Raw genomic sequence first — 15,976 nt, forward strand, 5'->3', positions numbered from 1 at the left:
GCTATCAGCACAATGATTTAATGCCAAGCAATGCAAGCAGGCAGTGTAATGTCAGTGCTATCTCTGCTTTCACCCCTCCAGCACTTTCATATCCTGTCGTGGTAATGCAAAGGATTAAAGCAAAGATGGGAGTGCTGATGGAAGGGAGTGGTGTTGATCTCATCTCGTGTGCTGGTCCCACTCTCTGCACCCATTACAATGAAAGATCTTGTTCTGCAAGCACCAAGGCTGAAATAAGGTGTATTTTTATTTTTTACAGCCTTTTCCCATGTACCACATGGTTTTGGACCAGACGACCTCCAGAGGTCGCTTCCAACCTTGGATTCTGTTGGAGAAATCCTTTTGCCTATAGTAAAATAGGGGGGCAGGATCAGCCCCTAAAAGCATTCACTGCCACGTTTTCTGGCTTAGGAAACTTCCAGGAATTAAAGGAAAATGAAAATCTGGAATGATATGTAGGTAAGCAACGATACCTTTAGGAACCAAGGATGGATGCTGAAAGTGCTTTAGTCTGATGAGGGGTCTTGCAAAGCAGCATCACCTGCAGTTTACCTGAAATAATCCCATCACCACATCATGTCTGCATGGGGAGCATCCCTGCGGGCTGTCCCATTGCCAGAACTTGACCTTGCCCAAATGATGCTTAATTAATCCCTAACGAGCGTCTGAAGCATCTGTAGGATGTTGCTGGCATGGGCAGCTCTTAATTTACTGCCAGGATGGTTCCAACACCGTTTCATCCAGCAACAGGGTGAATCCAACAAATAATTGTCCAAAGATTAGCGCTGCGTAATGGGGCAACAACAGCAGACGCCACGCATCATTAGGGCTTACCAGGGAGTCAGCGGAGCTAAAGCAAACAAATGCCAAGCAAAATCCATAGCAGATGGAGCTTTTAGTTGGGCATGGATTGACTTGAGGGCAGCGTGTCAACAACACTGGAGCACAGCACCCTTCTGGTGATGGAAAACCCATAAAAGAGCCTGGGAAGCACCAGTGAAGGAGGTTTCTGAGTTGTACCCTACATAAATATCGTTTATGGTGCAGCAGAGCATAAATACACAGCGTGAGCCCTGTGCTGGGTGTAGCAGCAGCTGGAGCTGCACTCCTGTGCTCTGCAGAAACATATATAGGACGTCGCCAACTTTTGGCAATTTATTCCACCTATGCCTTTTTTATTTGTCACTATGGTAACTACAAAGTAAAGATCAAAGCAGCATGCCAACAGCAGGAAAAGGTATTATTTTTCCCCTCTTTTGCAAAAATAACTTAAGCATGTTTTTATTTCTTTCCCATTCAGGGGAATTACTTGTTTGTAGCTTGATGGAGAGGGAGAAGTCCTTGTCTCTGTTTGAGAAACTGCACTGGGAGCTCAAAATGAGACGAATTTCCTTCAATTTAGAGACAATGTAAAGTGATGGATGGGTGATTGTCATGGTGATACAGGGGCTGAAGGAATGGATATGGAACCATGTGGCATGGGGAGAAAAGACTCAGGAGGAATTATGTGGTTGGTTTTCCAGGAAAACCATTTGGAAATTGTTTCTCCATTAGAAAATTCTGATTTAATTAAAGGAAAAACATGAGTTTGGGAGGACCCTTGCATGCATCATGGTTGCAACTCTGGGGTGGGCCTCACTCCCAGGTGGACCAGAGCTGCTAATCACCATCCTTGGGCAAATCCTGAGGACGGAAGGATGGCCTGTCCTGCTGGCCCCTTGAAGCAGCCTGGTCCCCATAACACAGACCTGATATGAGGAACCCCATTTCCTTCCCTAAAATCCAGCTCCCTCCTCCCATAGTAGACCCTTGGCTGAGCTATCCGGAATCCTCCTGGTGGCCCTTGGTATTTCCAGATTCACCCATTTTCTGTCCATCAGCAATGTTAAGAGTTTGAAAAATCTCTTTTTTTTTTAAAGAAAAAATACAAAAGTCTCTAAAATCAGGTGAAACTGCTTGTGTGTTTTGGGATTGAGGTTTCTGATCCCATCTGGCTCATGTTAAGCCTCATCCTAATTAAAGGGAACGTTCCCACCCCTAGGCCTGATGGTCTGAGCTGTTGACCAGCACGGGATGGACACAGAGGATTGCTGAAGACCAAAGTGTATGCCAAGGATTTGCATATATGCAAATTATTCCCATTATGTGATTCACAATAAAGGTCAAGCATTGCTTTGTGTGAAACTTGGGAGCTGTAATAAGGAGAAACCCAAAAACCAGCAGGCAGATGAAACAGCGTGAAGAAAAGGACAGTGCACCAAAAAGGAGATTCAGATCTGAAAAGGGAACCCCCCAAAATGCTGATAATGCTCCTGGCTGTGCCGTGGGGGTGGATTTGAGTTTCCCATCCACAGCCAACGTGAACAGGTTTGGGTTCCCCATCAGTGCTTGATGGGAACGGGCTTAGGATCCCCACACCCATGGCTCCAGATAGAATACTTTAACGTGGAAAAAAGAGCCAGAAACTTCCCACATCTTGAGCTCTGCTTCATTTCTGCTTTTTTCTCCCTGTTTAACACAGAAATGGGGCACAAGACCTGGACATGCAAGGAAGGACCCTGCTCATGCTGCTGTACCTACAGGCTCTTCACCAGAGGTGTTCAGGATCCAGAAGTCGCCCTTCTCTGATTACATGCTTAATTATTTTAATGATTAATAATTGCACTCTTCCCTGATAGTTGCAGAAATAGAAAGGCAGGTGCAAGAAGGATGAGATGCTCACCAGTGTGCCACTGCAAAGGGCTCTGTCCAGCCATCACCACTCTCCTACAGCTGAATTTCTTGTTAGTGTTTCTGTATCTTGGTAATGATATGAACACGTGTGAAGGGCAGGCAAGGATGCACAAAATTCAGTGAAGACAAAAAAACAATGAAAAATGTTTTATATATATATATACACAAGTGTATTTAGAAGCTCAGAATTTGATGCTTCATGTGTTTGCAATGCAAGCAGTCATCTCTTCCTCTACGGGCTATAAAGCATCTTTTAAGTATACAGGAATCAAGTGCAGTGTGTTTGTTGTTTCTGCAGATGAGACAAGACAAACCACCATGCAATCAATTAGGATGCGCACCCTTAGAAAAAAAGGGGCTGTTCTTTGGCTGTCTGGAACAAGCTATCCGGGATTTTGAGGACAATCAGCTGCCACTGGGTTTAAAAAGGGAATTTAATCCATTAAGGAGTGGGGTTTTGTGATGGAGCGGCTCCTTGAGGGGACATCCTCTCAGGGTAAATTTGCTGGCCCCTCAGCACACACCCCATTCCAAAGCAGGAGCTGAGCTTCTCAGGCTGTTCCCAGTGATATGGGGATGTACAAAGCTGGACAAAGGTTGTATCCAGCCACATTCTGGATGGAGTGAAAACATAGAATCATAGAATCATTAAGGTTGGAAAGACCACTAAGATCATCCAGTCCAGCCATCAACCCATGCCTGTGACCACTCTAGATCACATCCCTCAGTGCCACATCTACCCCATTTCTTGAACACCTCCAGGGACGGTGACCCCACCACCTCCATGGGCAGCCTGTTCCAATGCATTACCATTCTTTAAGAGACGAATTTTTTCCTAATATCCAGCCTGCACCTCCCCTGCGACAACTTCAAGTCATTACTTCTCATCCTACTGATCACCATCATCCTACTGTAACCCCCTCCTTTCTCTGAAGCTGTTTTGGAAGCAGGATGCACAGACTCAAGGGCTGGCATTGCTCTGTTCAAGGAAATACGTTGGGTCCATTAACTACACTGACCACAGCTGCTCCGTGCAGGGTAAGGAGGGACCATGGACATCCCTCCCTGTATGGGAAATCACAGCTTGAACCTCTGATTAATCAGCTGAGGCAAGTGTTGGGTCAGCTGCGGGAGCACAGGTGAGAGTAATGGAGCTGTGCTCCCGGAAGGGGTGGAACTCGACTCCACCTCCTCTAAGACCTCCTTTAAGGGCTGACCACCACTGAGGCAGCATCTCTTGGAGATTGCTTTCCAGTGGATACTGTCTCAGCTTTCTGGTCAAGGCATTGACATTGGTGAGGTTTTCCTTTGCTAATAACCTTTGACTATCTACCATCATCTTTGTTAACATCTTTATATTAGTCACACTTACACTCCCATAGGGAGAGCATGTGAGATCCCCAGTCCTTGCTCATTACCCACCCATGTTTTAGTGTTTTTTTTATATCTATCCATCTGTTTAAGGAAGAGTAGGTTTTCTCCTTTTTGTACTGTTATGGCTCCACAATTCTTTCTGTGTTGCTTTTTCTTCCTTTCCTATAGTCTATTTATCTAATCCATTTATCTATCTGTCTTCTGTTTATCTACCCAGAATATCTTTCAATATATATCTCTGTCTGTTCTTTTCTGCATTATCTCTCTTGCCCTTACACATCATCATCAATCTACCCATAAAATCTCTCCCTCTCTCTCCGCTGTCTTTGAATAAAATTTGGTTTTGAATTGTTTCTCTACATGTTGCATGACACAATGTTTTCTAATCTTGACCACTGCTCCCCTTGCACAGAATACTTCCAGAAGGCATGCAGTTATCAGGGATATCTCCAGTTATGGAATGCTATTAAAAATCCTTGTTGTAGTGATACAACGTGGAGCTGGGGCACATCCACATGGCAGGTTGTGATGGAGGGACATTGGTGACAAGGAGGTCTATGAGATGTAGCTAGGGTCCTCAAGGTCTTGGAGTGCCTTTGATTAATTTTGTTCTTGGTGTATCTGCTGAGGCTTTATCCCTGCTGCCCTGCTGATGCTTAATATTCTGAGCCCCACGTGCGTTCTTTGGGATGATCCTCAATGTCTTTTCCAGGTGATGGTCTCCATGGCTTTTGCTTTGCTCCTTCTGTAGGGATGGATTGGTCTCAGCAAGAGGAATATGCCTGAAAGCCTTAAGTATGACCAAAAGGTACCAATAACTTTGATTTAATGACCTAGTGTTGAGATATTACATTGAATTAACAACAAGTAGCCATCAAGAAGAGAAGACACCCCTTTCTCCTTACAGGTTTGGTAACACAGTGCCTCCTTGGTGTGCCTCTGGTAATGCAGCAGTCGTATGGTAACTTGCTGGCACTGGCTGCGAGTTTTCAAGCCTTTATAGAGGCAGAAAAACAAAAAGGACTGTGTTGCCCCTTTGCTTAATTGGTGTGAGACGAATGCAAATTAATCTTACAAGTGGCCTTGATGTTCCCATAATTTTGATGTGTTGGGATAGAAAAGGAGCTTGACTTTAAAGTTGAGAGGGGCAGGCTGTTTGAATTGAAAATTTACCTTCTTTGTCATGTTTTTGATGTATTGTGTTGCTACTTTTTTGCTTTGTTTTGGGGTTTTGTTTTTTCTGAAATCTCCAGTTCCTGGATAATGCTTTTGACTGAGAAGCTCGATTTTTCCCTACAGGAGCCATATCTTCATCACGGCCATTTCTTCTATCACAGAGCTCCCGTGGGACATCTCTCAAGAAAACAAGGTAAACTTGCTGAAATTATTTCCCAAACGTAAGCTATTAGCATGAATTTCTCATCAAAAAACAATAATGGAGGATTTATCTTCTTTTTTTGTTTTGATGGAAGACGGGATGGATCAGAGAACCGGCAACACATATCCACCGGATAATTAGATTGAAAGAAAACCACCCCTCTGAAGACAATGAGATGATAAAAGAGATCAAGGTCCCTGGGAAAACTTAATCCTTCCCTGTTTTCCATTACTTCTCAGGTTATTTCACTCCGCTATTAAGAAATGTGATGTGCTGATGAGTAGGAGAGAAAGCTTCTGGACTTGTGAGGGAAAAAGAGGAGTTGGGTTGTGTGAGGACAGTCTATTAAAGATTCAGCAGTTGTACAAGCCCCACAGGTAGAGTCTCCTGGGATTCCTGGTAGAACGAGGCTGATTAAAGCCTGGCACTGGAGATGTCCTGCAGCCACCTCCAAAAACAGAAGATAGAAATGGTTTCTAAGGAGCTGCCTCTCCACCCAAACCCCATACTGGTATGTGTCTCATTGACCACCAGGAGACCTGGAAATCTCTCCCCAAAACCTTGGGAAATAACAACTAAAGTGAGTTTGTTTCCCCATATGTTGTCATACAATCATTAAGCTTGGAAGAGACCTCCAAGATCATCCAGTCCAACCCTCCACCTACCACCAACGCTGCCCACTAAACCACATCTCTCAGTACCACACTGACACCTTTCTTCAGCATCTCTGGAGATCTCAAGCCCAGATATCTCTTCAGAGCTCTGCACCTACAACTGTCACCTCTACATTCATAGGAGGAAGGGACCAGGCACTCACAGGCCAGCAAAAATCCACCCAGCTCAGTGAAACTGCAGCAATTTACTGCAGCTGACAGGAGCGAGTATTGATGTTGTCACCATCACCCAGGGTCATTCGCACCACAGTGTGGCTTTCTCTCTCTCTTTCATGTTGAGATTTGCTCTTAGGCTTTTTCCTTGCAGGGAGTTTGATGGATGAAAAACCTAGTGCGTGAGTTTGATGCAAGGGGAGGTGTTTGGAGACTGCTTTCGTCTCTGGCTGTATCAATAATTAATATGTTGATCCAGAGCAATATTATAATCAGGGTAAATATATTTTTTTTTTCTATCCCCTGGTTTTCTATTCAGTAAACAGCAAAAGAAAAATAACTGCTGCTGTCACTGCTCAATGAGCTTCCCAGAGTCACAGCCAACCGCTTCCACCACTTCCATGATGGACTAAGAAGTCCATCCCCCTCCCCTCAGTCTTCTTGTTTTTAGCTTTTCCAGACAGGGTATTCCTGCAAGATTAAGGTTTGACTTTTTAAAGCTTCTGTTTTATTGGAAAGGCCACATCTCCCAAATACAATGGCCATGTGTCCCATGAGCCCATCTGTGTTTTGTGGGCAGCTGGAGGACCACTGCATGGGGGCAGAAGCGTAGACAGGAATCTCACTACAAGCAACAGTTTCTCAGATTCATCCTATTCACAGTTTTCATTCTTTGTCCACTTTTCAGTCTTAGTTTCTCTAACACCACTATATGGGCTTAGAAATCACATCCCATCTCAGCGTGTCCATTAGAGTTGAGGAGTTATTGGGAGGAGAGGCTGAAGCATCACTGACAGAGTTTTCAGCAGCTAAATGTCCAACCTTTTTATCCTCACAGCAAGCAAAGGGCAGTTTTCCAGAGGCATTTGGCACTCGACTTACTCAGTGCTGACCTAAAACATTTTGGCCTCGATGCTGAAACAGTTTCTGAGGTCGATTCATCAGCGGGCTCCAGTTTATTCTCAAGAACGCCACTGCTGACATGATCCACCTGAGACCAATTATACCCATGGCCTTTGAACTTCTTCAATATGCAGATTGGACTTTCTTCCTCCTCCTCTCCTGCAAAGTTGACTCTGTCTTCTGTGCTGCTCCTTGAGGTTCTGTGGTCCAAATTAAAATATCATCTGCTGTAACTTCAGCACCTCCTAATCCCTCAAATATCTGCTAAATTACTCTTTGAAATACCTTGGGAGCAGAACTAATTCCAGATGGCATTAGCTTAAATTTGCAATGTCCAACTGGTGTATTAAAAATCACCAGCTTTGAGCCCCATTCATCTAATTTTACTGGCTTTAATAGATATTCTGCCTTCCTGCTGAGAGTATTTCTGCTTCTGAGAACATTGCTAACTCTTCATTAAGGGTTTCCAGCAGATAATGTCTCCGTTTGAAAGGTTCTATTTAAACCATATAGATCAACCTGCACCTGTGATTTATCTGGCTTTTTGTTTCATATCCTAGTTAATCCACTAGGTTCAGCCTAGTCTGCTGGTTGATGGAGTCCAGAGGGATGACACACAACAGTGGTTTGGTGTTGATGCAGGAGGCAATCCCAGGACTAGCTGAGGAACTGAGCTTATTTCATCCCTACAGTTTCGTCTCCTTTCCTCTCTGCCAGCAGAAGCAGGAGGAGCTGCTTTGTCTGCAGCCCTAAATTCCCCCAAAGGGACACCTTTCTCCAGACTTCCTTCAGGATTTGAGACATCCAAGTCTGCCAAGTCAGATCCAAGCTGGATCTCAACTGGGTTCCCTCTGATGGTGGAGATGGCATCTTCCATTGCATCTCCAGCCATTGCTGGGCACATCTTGGAGTGCAGATGGACCCGCTCAGTACTGGGGCTTGCCTACATTTTGGAAAATGGGAATTGGTCTCCTTGAGCCAAAATGCGAACATTGAAGCTTGAGTACACTATGAGAAATTAGAAGGATTCACTGCTTATATGGTACCCAACAGGGATTCACTCAAGATTGTACCCAGCACACAGGAGCCAAAATGAGAAAACAGAAGGGAAAATAATAATAATAATTTTTAAAAAGGAGGGAAAACTGAAGAAAAATGAAAGGAAAGCCCTTAAGGGTTGCTATCCTGGTGTGAGTGAAAGAGGATCTGAGCTGTCATGCGAGTGGCAGGAGAGACAGACAGAGCTGGGGGGTGACGCTGCTCAATGCTGTCACTGCTGGTTCTGGCATCCTGGGCTGGTGCAGGTGGGGATGCTGGGCAGTGCTGGGTTGAAGGCCAGATGGCATCTGATGCCCGCCGTGCCACTGCAGCCCACCAGATGATGACGCTTGGTGTTTACAGGCTGCTAGAGCTGCACTGGGCAGTCTGACTTTAATCCCATTCCTCCATCATCTCATCCTCACCCTGCCCACGGACACCATGTCCAGGGCAGCTTCATTATTTGCCTTTGTGCTCAGCCAGAGCTCTCTGCTTCCCCTGTGGCAGGATATTAACTGGGTTTAATTTCAAGGAACAAATCCCCTCTGTCCTCTGGGTTCCACTCTCGTACTCAGGCCAGCTCATTTCCAGGCTGGCTTCCAGAGGGAAGGGTTGGAGGCCACACGGCAGCTGCTCAGATGATGGGGCTGGAGCTGCCAGCAATTTTCTGCTGTGACCAAAATGATCTTTAATAAAAGCATGGGGGATTTCTTAGGTTTTTTATTTCCTCCTTTTTTCCTTGGACTTTGGGCAAACTGCAGCAATGATGGAGCAGTAGGAACTGAGGGATGGGAATCAAGGATGGTTGGAGGTGAGCTGTCCATGGGAAGGATGAATGAGGTTGGGTGGCTCTGGGGACAGGGAGCTCTTGTAGATGCTTCTCCTGCATCCTCTTGCAGACTTAATACAAGATACACAGGAGATCATAGAATCATAGAATCGTTATGGTTGGAAAAGACCTCTAAGATCATCTAGTCCAATCATTCACCTACCACCAATATAACCCACTGACCACATCCCTCAGTGCCACGTCTGAGCACATGCAGGAATGGTGATATTACCATCTCCCCATGCAGACTGTGCCAATGCATCACCACTCATTCAGAGTTTTTCCTAACATCCAGTCCTCCCAAAGGAGAGCAGTGGCAGCAGAGCCCTTTGCCATGTTGCTGCTGCAGGAGTTTTCTTGCAGACCATGCAGTTTTACTCAACTGGAAAAATTCCTAGAAGCCTATTAACACCAAAAAAATAAGGAAAGAAAATCCCCACTGCCATTATAACAAAAGTGTCATAATGGTTCTTTTCAATGTCACTTCATTCCAATAGTCAAAATGTTTCAGTTAGATGTTATCATTTTAATTTCATCCTGACTTTTTTACTGTCTCACTTATGTATAGGCTTCGTATGATATCTCACATTACACTGTTCAAACATTACCCAAGTGGAACGCAGCCACTTCTTGAAATGAAACGACAGCAGATTGAAGTATCTTGGTTTCATGCTGAATCTTCCCTTCATTTCTATGGAGAGACTGCATTTTTGCCTTCATAGTCCAGGCTGCAGTAAAACTCAGAGCTGTCATTTTGGTAATCCCTATGGCAATGCTGTCTACAGTGGGGGGATGGAACTGCACGACCTTTGAGTCCTTCCCAACCCAAGCCATTTTACAGTTCCATGATTCCATGATTCAGTGGGGAAGGTGCTGTGAGTTAGCTGTGGGAATGGGGCTGCTCTGGTTCCCACATCACCCCCTGTGCCCACTGTCCTGGGAGGTTATGCCTGTTAATACCAATGGTCTCGCCCTGACCTCTTCTTATCATCCAATATGCGTTTTCATAACAATACTGATTGAGCTTGGAAAGCTGCACCATATAAATGGGTGGAGGGGACATAAAGACAGCAAGATTGGCCTCAAGGAATGCAGCAGTGTGAATCTGTTTCCCAAAGTTTGTGTTCACTTGCCTTGCCTAAGGGAGAAGAAAAATGAGGGGAGAACAAGACAGGAGAAGAAGATAGAGCGTGCAGTGAGCAGAGCAGATTTTCTTGCCTCTAGGTTTGTTTTCCCTTGCCAGGGGTACAAAACAACCAGAAGGTTGGAAAGTGTCTTGGAGAAGGTCTCCACAGAAGCAAGCCAAATGCATTTAGAGTGGATAAACAGCAGGTGAGGAGCTACATGAAAATTGGAGACACTTGTCCTGTTTGAGGCCAGGATGTGCTTCCTAAGGCAGCGCCTGGCTTGCTTCTCTCCATCAGGAGCTTCTGTTTTGGAGTCATTTTCCTAAGAAACAAAGCGTAACTCCCCTTAAATTCCTCAACTAAACCATCCTACTGCATCATCTGCCCTGGCTGGAGGTGCAAGGTTGGGGCAGTCCATATCCTGGGGCAGCTCTCCCTCCATTCCCAGCAAGGACTGATGCAGTGTAGGTCTGGGCATGGAATCCTGATTACTCATTCGCTTTGATGGTCCTGAGAGCTTCAGTTTTCACCCAGGCTTGACGTTTTTATGGCAGAGTGAGTTATTAATCGTTATTTTCAGCAGCGTTTGCAGTAATGCTATTTCTGCTAGAGCAGCGCAGGTGGGACACGTGCAAGCAGATGGGAGCTGCCAGGGAGCTCAGCTGGCAGCATTTTGGGGTGAAAACTGTTATTTCACTCTTCTCTCCAGCGCTTCCCACAGTGCCAAACGGTTAAGGGTAATGGGAGGGAAACCTGGGCAGGATGGGAAATGTGGAGAGAAGGCAAAGGAGGGGAAGAATCTTCATTGGAGGCATCCTGGAAGCTTTTGCTGGTGTCTTTTATACTTCTGAAGAGGCTATTTTACCAATGTATTTATTTTTACTCATTTGCACTAGAAAACTCTATGTGCCTGCCCTGCCTTCCCCAACCTGTTATCGTGCATCAGATAAATGGAGCTGGGCAGCCAGCAGCAAGGGGAGGGCATGAAATTTTAATAGTGCTGCATCTCTAAAAGCCCAATTTGGTTCTCTCCTCTTTTTGAACTTCTGCACGTAGAATGCTGCTGATGGAGCACATTACCTGTTTAAAGAGCTGCTCCCCATGCCAAGGAGCTGCAGCAGAGACCACCTTGGTGTGGTGGGATGGAGATGTGATAGCTTTATTCCTCGTGGTGTTTGGTTATAAGGCACGAGCCCATCCCTGTTCAGCTTGGCTCTAAGCCTTCCTTTCTTCTTCAGAACGAGAGAATAGCATCAGTCCAACAGTAAATAAAAGTTACGATGCCCAATATAAACATTCACTGGCATCCTACACCCACATGTCTGGATGTTGCCTGGTTACAAGCATAAAGGGTAGTGGCTTATTTATCCAGGAAATCTGTCCTGAGTATAACCTCATGTCTGCATTTCAGCCGGCACAATTTGCTCAGGGCAAGCTCTATAGGTGATCTCAGTGTGAACAGCCTCCTTGGCCCCTGCAATTTTCCACCTCACCCCAAATAAACCTCGTTTTAAAAGACTGGAGACTCCAAAGGGGGATTTGGAGCCGGTCTGACAGTGTCAGTGGATAATCTGCCAATGATTTAATTGCAACAGCGCCTGGTTTTGTGCTCATAAACCAAGCTGGGGGCAGTTGTTTGTGACTGTTCCCAAGCTCTAAGTGCTTTTCTGGTGCAGAGCATCTTCCCCAGCCCATGGTGCCAGCTGGGCTGCCCGCCAGCAGCGTTGCAAGGTGAGGCAATGGGTTTGGAAAGCCACTTGTATCTCTGACTCCTCTTTTCCCCTCTATCCTGCTGGGTTTTGATATGTGTCTGCCATGTCTGGCCATGTTTTGTCTTTTCCATGTGAAACACTGTCCTCCTCCTCAGTCTTGCTTTGCAGGCTGGTCACAACCCAGCATTGGTCCTACTTCCCTGTGGATATATCCAGGTTGGGATGCACCAGCCTTGTCCACAGAGCCAAAGAAAACCTTTCTCAATGGTCAGAGAATCTTCTTTTCAGGATGAATGTTAAGAAAATCTTCTTTTCCTTGTGTTTGCACATTGGCACAGACTGCAGAGGGAGGTGGAGGAATCATCGTCCCTGGAGGTGTTCAGGAACTGTGGAGATGTGGCCCTGATGGATGTTATCAGGGGGCTGTCTCTTATACACATCTAGATGTGTATAAGAGACAGGTTGAGATGTGGCCCTGATGGATGTGCTTAGTGAGCAATATTGGTGGTAGGTGGACAGTTGGACTAGGTGATATTTGAGGCCTTCTGCAACCTTTATGATTCTATGGTTCTTCACAATAAATGCTAAGCTGATCTTAAGCATAGAAACATTTCCCACTGGAACCCAAGCCTGGGCTCTGTAGGAGATGCTGGCATGCAGCTGTAAGTAATTTATGGCACCACATATATCCTGGGATCTGAAGGGTGGTGAAAGAATTGATCCAAGGCATTTCTAGGCAGATGAGGACCTGTGAACTTAGAGGAGTTAACAACATTAATCTCCTTTTTACCGCATAGGCATGAGCTGCCGATATTACCTTGACATCGTTCAAAGAGCCAATTGGCACAGTTGTTCATCAGGAAATGGCCCTATAAAAGTGCTCCTTGAAAAATTGATGGAACCCATAAAAGGAAGCCATATCATGAACAAATGGAGAGGCACCAGAAATGACAAAATCTCGTGTGTCACAGAGAGATGTCTGCAAATCTTGGGGGGAATTTGTGGCAGCTGTTCCATTTGGACATGCCGGGGCCTTGTGTGCAATCAATACATGAGGCTGTTCCTTTAGATAGACCTATGGGAGCACCTTTTCTAATGCTGATATCTTTCCTCACTTGGCTGCAGAGGTTTGGCAGCAATGTCTATTTATACGTTGCTCTATAGCATTAGAAATGGGTTTTAACACCACCTCTAGAGAGATGTAGCTCACGCATAAAGGCAGGAGAGTGACCGGGAGAGGTGTATGGCTTCATCCCTTACATAGGAACATAGATGCCCTGTTCTGGTGCAAGGCTGTATTAGGATCAGAGCCCAGATCCTGCTGGCTCCCCACAGCACACATCTGCCAGTCGCTCCGAGGTGTGAAAGGGGGCACTTGGACCATCTCCTGGATGGTGATGGATGACAGAGAGATTAGCATTCATTGCTTTGGATGTCTCCATCAGCTCCTCTCAGCCACTCAGGTCTTGCAATCAATCCCAGACTTTTCTAACTCTCATCCCAAGGTTTTCTCATACTTAATACCCATTTTTAGCCTCTTGTTTCATGGCCTTCACTGGTTTGTTCTGCTGTCAAGTTAAACACAAGCTCCACAACCACAAGTATTTATCAGGAAAAAAAAAAAAGGCTTTCTTTTTCTGCTCGGAAAACCCCAAAGTTGGAAATCTTTAGCCAGAAAAAGCACTGGATCAGTCATATCTGATGTGTCATCGCCTGACTGGAGATGCTGCATTTATTTATACATGCGCTAGGGAGAGGAAACAGCCACGACCTGATTGTCCATTCATCTCAGCTCCGCACTTCTGTTTCGATGAGCTTTGTGAGCATTCACGGGTGAATCTTTGATTTCAAGGAGCCGAGGTCATGCTTTGCTTCTCAGTGAGCCAGGAGTAAAATATTGCCCGGGGCACACGGACATGAATGCAATCACCTAAATTTCTTTGCTGATGTGGTTTGGGAGGAAGGCTTTTATTTAATTTGCTTTATTTTCCCAGCTTGAATGAAGCTGTGCTGGAGGGAGAAGTTTTCTCTGGGAAGCAAATGCTGAAGCCATACCTGCCCTCAGACTTTTTTACCACAGATTTCATTTTCTACCCACTTTTTGCCTTTTGGGATCTTTGCAATGAGGGTTAAAATGCTCCAGGCTGCCAGCGTACTTTGGAGATTGCTTCAGCTTTCACCATCCTAAGATTGGCTGCTCCCTACTATTCCTACATCCTTATTGCATATGGAGATGTTCTTCTGCACTGAGTGAAGCTCTGTGGTCCATGGTGAGGACAAAGCTCCTCAAACAGCCATCCACCATGGATAACCACAACCCTGGATGTACCTTCTTGGCATTCCAACTGCAGGCCTGGAGCACTGGAGTATTTAACTTCAACCTCTTGTGAGATGGGTCTCCATGCGTTGCCTTGCTGTGCTCTGCTAGACCCCCAGACAGACCCCTTCCTGTGGATTAAGTGGATCTTGAGCACCAAAGCAAGGAGATGAGGAGGAGCGAGCATGTGCTGTTTCACTGTGCTGGGGAACATTAACTGATAAAGGAAACGTGTTTGTGTGGTGGCTGCTTATAGGTTTGCTCCCTTCAGCATTTTCCCATTAATAAGGCCTGGTGATTATTCTCAGGCATATCAACTCTAAATAGATAGCTTGTCAGCTGGGAACTGAGCCCTTCAATAGATCTCTTTGATGGAACAGTTTTTAAGAACAAAACTGGGGACAAAGAGGGAGTGCTTGCAGCCCTCCATCCATAAAAGATGAATGGGTCTCTGGCAGATGCTGTCAGAGAAGTCAAACAGCTATTTGGCCAAGGGTGGGTTTGCTGCCCAAAGAATTCCCCCATCCCAGAATCCTTTCCTTCCTCACAGTGAACCCCTGCCTTCAATTTCATTTAAGACTGCCCTGGTTAGATCTGTTCAAGACCTCTTCACCACCTTTTCCCCCACTCATTTCTATGGGTCCAACCTTGACCCACTCAAGAAAGAGACAAGAATTCATTGGAAATCCATCATGAATTTATTATGTATATGATTTCCTCTGACTTTTTCATGGCTTCTGGGAACCAGAAGACAGGACAGCACAATGGCTGAGATGAACTCATCATGGAGAGCAGTTCAGAGTGGTTTGGTGATTCAAGATGTGTAATTTTAAGAAGTCAGGCTTCCAGATCACTGCCCAGAAGACTGGTCTGGGTAGGTGTGAGATGGTTAAAAGCGGGAATAATCCACTTTTCAATTCTAGAGGTTTCAGCCAGACATGGGGCACTGTTTGTGTATTTCTTGTACGTGTCTGGTGGCTCCAAACTGCTGCATTGAGACATCAGATCTCCCTAGGTGACAATTTAGAGGGGTGTCAAAGGAGACCAGAGGGGTGGAACAGCTGTGTGAGGAAAGTTAAATAACCTGGTGCTTATCAGCACAGGAGAGGGATGACAGATGGGAGCTGTGGCAGAGGTCTATAAAAACCTGAGCAGCAGGGAAGGGCAAGCAAGGAGCGATTATTCTTCCTTACAATGTGAGAAACAGAAGACATCGGGTGAAAGAAGGCTTAATACAAAGGCAGGATTTGTTTGCACCACACGTAATTCAGCTCTCGAGTTAGAGGTGCAGATCCAAGGTACAACTGGACAAACGTGGATGGTGAGAAGGAGACAAAAACTTCAATATCATTAAAATGTTTTGAGCTCAGCCCTTTTCCCCGAGCACACAGCAAAGCAACGGCCTCTACTGAGCCATCACACACACAAGTCCCCATCTCTCTGGCTCCACTTCTAAGAGTCATGTCTCTGCTGAGCTCACCCCCCAGGTCTGCAAGATGCTGAATTCACTTCTGGTCCTGTGCCCAAGGCGAGGGTCTGGCTGGAAGGGGCTCTGTGTGTATATATCAGTGCCGAGATGACCAAATGTGATGGACGTGGTGAGGAATGATGTGGTAATCTCTGGAGCTTTTCCTTCCTACATTAAATAACTGGAAAAAAGCCTTATTTTCTTTTTCTTCTTTTTCATTTTTCACTAATTCTCATTATTTTTTTCATTAATACATGATGATATCTCCTC

General features: G+C 45.4%; 1 long non-coding RNA gene across 3 annotated transcripts in view; it reads left to right on the top strand.

The window, feature by feature from the left end:
* LOC107318655 overlaps positions 1–9,502 on the top strand; it is a 34,523-nt gene extending 25,021 nt beyond the window's left edge. For 2 of the 3 annotated variants that reach the window (XR_001557429.2, XR_001557427.2), the window contains exons 2-4: positions 4,820–4,915; positions 5,407–5,476; positions 5,580–9,502. This is a non-coding gene — a long non-coding RNA (uncharacterized LOC107318655). Of the gene's footprint in view, positions 1–3,990; positions 4,029–4,819; positions 4,916–5,406; positions 5,477–5,579 lie in introns of those variants that run through there. The other variant, XR_001557428.2, reaches the window with a different exon arrangement.
* The last annotated feature ends 6,474 nt before the right edge of the window (positions 9,503–15,976 follow it).

Source organism: Coturnix japonica, chromosome 10 (assembly GCF_001577835.2).
Source record: "Coturnix japonica isolate 7356 chromosome 10, Coturnix japonica 2.1, whole genome shotgun sequence".
In the NCBI taxonomy this organism is placed as follows: Eukaryota; Metazoa; Chordata; class Aves; order Galliformes; family Phasianidae; genus Coturnix; species Coturnix japonica.